The sequence below is a fragment of the Camelina sativa genome, chromosome 5 (assembly GCF_000633955.1).
Source record: "Camelina sativa cultivar DH55 chromosome 5, Cs, whole genome shotgun sequence".
Taxonomy (NCBI): Eukaryota; Viridiplantae; Streptophyta; class Magnoliopsida; order Brassicales; family Brassicaceae; genus Camelina; species Camelina sativa.
The window spans coordinates 6,714,318-6,718,085 of NC_025689.1; the positions used below are offsets into that span (position 1 = coordinate 6,714,318).

The following is a 3,768-nucleotide window of genomic DNA, read 5'->3' on the forward strand; positions in this document are numbered from 1 at the left end:
TGCCAACAGCTCGCAGTTTGGTGGTGACAATACTCAATTTGCTGCCGGTAGCCAATTTGGCGGTGAAGATCAATTTGGAAGCATGGAGAAAAGTGAAATTAAGATGGAGAATGGACCAGTGGAAGGAGATTTCGAAGATGACACTGATGTAGCCAAAAGAGCTTGAAGCAAGTAGCAAAAGATGTTTTCAAGACTTGGTGTTTTCATATTAATTTTTATGATTAGTAATAGTTATCTGAATTTTTCTGAGGAAAACACTTTATCTTGTAACAATCTGCTATTTCAATCTTGAAAATAAGTTGTAGTTTGAGATTGTTTCTGAAGGTATCTATTGAATTTTAAACAAAAATGTGAGCTTTGTTTCATTGATCTATGTATTAATCTATGTATATTTGGAATAAATTTGGTCATTAATCTATGTATTAATTAAATAAAATATTTGTCTTGCTTAATAAATTAAGTAATATGTTTGTTTTTTTTTGAATTTTAGTAAAAGTTTCGTAAGTTTGCAATTAAAATGTTATTTTATAAATTTTTATAATTGTATTATGTTTAAGAATATTAATAAACATTATATTATTAAATAGAATTAAACATTCTTAAATTATTTATTAAACACTAGACTATGTATTTATTAAACATTCTTAAATTTCTATAAGAATACTATATTATTAAATCTTAAGATCTTATACATGTTCTCCCAATAACTAACTTCTTAACAAAAGTTCTTAACTACTGATCTTACATTATTTTTACAATATTTATACTCTAAGAACACCCTAAACTGATCTTCCTATAAACATGCCCTTATAGTGTTCGCTTTAAATTACAATTTCGATCTAAAAAGTGTAACATGTTAAACAAATAGATTTCACATTTGAGTATCAAAGAACTATTATATTGTCCACTCATAGTTCATCGTGAATAGACATATTTTAAACTCATTACAATAACCAAAACTTGTGAATTTTCTACCACAGAACCAAAAAAGTAAGATTATATTCATTATCAAGTTCTTGACACAATCTTAGAAATACAAAGAATTCTCTTTGCATATCGACTATCCAAACGATTGTTGACATATTTTACAAAGCTAGAATGAAATGAAACTTATGTTGTGAAGTCTATTACATTAATGTCTACAACCAAGAAACATAGAGAATGATAAACCTAAAAGTACAATTGTATATGTTTATCTTAGACCAGATTGTGTGTCGGTGATCAATTTTTCCCCAAGATCCAGATGTTAAACTCTCAAAAACCTTGCACAACAGCACAATTGCTTCCAAAGATACAGGTTGTTAGATAAAACAATCATTATTTTGAAGACTGGGCTCGAGCATCTCAAGATAAACATATCCAATAACCCTATTCATCGACCAGTTGTAACAGCTTAACCCGTCTCCATCTAGGTTCCAAAGAAACCAATCTCAAATAACTTAAACACTTTCCTGGACTAGAACTGGCCACTTCCAACAGCTTAAGTCCTGAAATAGTCTATAATTTCACAAACTTATGCTTATCCAAGTCACTCTTCTGCTCATACTTCTGAGCCATAATACATTTTACAAACACGCAATAGTTAGTTAATCTAAAATCTTTTGAACCCTTGGTCCTCTTCTGCCATATAGACTATTATTTATTGCTTATATCCACCAAAGAACGGAGCTAACCAATTCTGAATCTTTGCACCCCATTCTAGATACCCTCTACTTCCATTTGTAAACTATTTTTTGTTCTCTTTCTCTTGTGCTTACTCATCATTAAGCTACACAGCCTACAGATGCCTCACAAGTCACAAGCGTAATCATCGAGAAATCAATAAGCGAGAAGCAAACAGTATTGTGTAATCATCAGGTTCACCACATTCATCAATTCTAGAAGCAATCAAATCGAGTAATTTAAAAGGGACAAAAAGCAAATCTCTTCTTACGAAAGAAGCTGAAGCTTAGAAAGAAGCCAATGGAACTATTGTTCTTGACCTTCTCTTAGATATTGTTCCTACAAAGCTGGAAGCAAATAGCAAAACTGAAAGTGAATGTGCCTACTCTTGTCCTTCAATCTAGGAACAGAGTGGACCTAGTTTATTTGTAGAAACAACCAAAATAATTAAAAGAACTTTGAAGCAAGGACTCAGTTTTGGTATCGTGGATTGACTCTCCTCTCCCTCTTTGACCTTCTCACTCCTAAGTCAACCTCCTCTGCCTCTTGAACCTCACCAATACCCCCGTCGGAAGCTATACATTTCGCTGAAAAATCATACTTGTATTTGGACCGGTGTCAAGTCACGCCCTACGTCTCTGCGCGACGTGTTTGATCTAATGCTTGTGCTCTCGTGTCTTGAACTTTAATGTGTGATACCAATTTCAGGTGAGTAATGCCTATGGTTTCAAACTTTATAAATGAACCTCTAATCGTCATAGCCATAAACGTTTAACTTACCTCAAAGTACTGAGTGCAAACTGGGCACTCAAAGAAGATCTCAAAAGTAAGAACGAGAGGTGATGATCGGATCATATTCATCACAGATTCGCTTCCCGAAAAACCTGCAAGACAAACAAAAACAAAAACAAAAACAAATCAGAGACTCGTGCGTGAAGAAGAACATCACCTTGAACTTTCTGATATGCATCTAACTAGATATGTAACATCACTAACAAAAACTAATTTCTAAAAAACAGAGGAGCTATGTTTTGCCTATAACCGATTCTGTAAAAACAGAGCAAACTTACAAGGTTCCAACTACTTTTCTTGTCACTGCTCGAGTATGGTCCATATTGAACAACCTTACCATCCCAAATTGGTCCCGAAGGAACACATCACCAACCAAAAACCGTCGGAACAACAAATGAATCATAAGAAGAACAAAAACTAGTAAGAAACAGAACTATCTCCCTCTTATATTTCCAAAAGCATATAAGCAAACTACAACAAAATACCAAATATGAAGCTTATGATCAACTTCCTAATATAAAAGTCTCGAATCACGTATCAGCCAATAACCTTAAAGTGTAGGATCAATACGGAACAAAAGCGAGAAGTAATCTAATCGAAGCAACATAAGAATAAAACGAGAGAGGGAGGGAGAGAGAGATAACTAACCTTGCCGGTGCACCTCGCCGTCCCCGTAAGTCCATCAGATAAACCACTCCATAGCTCGTATCGCAATCGGAGATCGATTGCGGTCAGATCCGAATCGTCGGCTCGAGAAGAATAACGATTGGAACCAGAACCGAACAGAAATCGTTCTCAGAGCAAACAATCTCACGTCTTTAAGCCGGAAAAACCAATCGATTCGTCGAGGAATCTGGATTCATCGGTTCGTCGAGGGAGGAAAGAGAGAGAGAGAAAGTGGGGAAAAGAAAAGAAAGAAAATGAGGAAAAACAATTGTTTTTTATATTTTAACAACATCCAATCAGAAGCTGCCACGTACCGTTTTTTCCAGGGTTTTTCCGATGCTCGCCTGAGCAACGATTCTCAGAATATTAAGGCTTACAAGGTTAGATCCGTACGATGCCGCGGCATGTTTTAAGAGAATTTGTTAAAAATGCCCCTTTTGATATACTCCTTTTCAAAAATATCCTCTTTTTTGGCCATTTTTATTTTTGCCCTCTTTTAATTTTTAATGACCATTTTACCCTTATATGAAAATATTTTATTCAATAAAAAGAAAAACAAAATTTTCCCACCAAAAAATTTCCGACATATTTTCCCGCCAAAAAATTTTCGAAAAAATTTTCCCGCCAAAAAATTTTTTTGTCAAAAAA

At 34.3% G+C, this 3,768-nt stretch overlaps 1 long non-coding RNA gene across 2 annotated transcripts; it reads right to left on the reverse strand.

Moving 5' to 3' along the window:
- On the reverse strand, positions 1,927-3,380 carry LOC104785855. 2 transcript variants are annotated; one of them, XR_767421.2, is made up of 3 exons: positions 3,103-3,380; positions 2,443-2,546; positions 1,927-2,345 (listed from the first exon to the last, which is right to left on the reverse strand). It is a non-coding gene; the product is annotated as an uncharacterized LOC104785855 (long non-coding RNA). The 2 variants fall into 2 exon arrangements; XR_002037937.1 differs by having other exon boundaries at positions 1,927-2,546.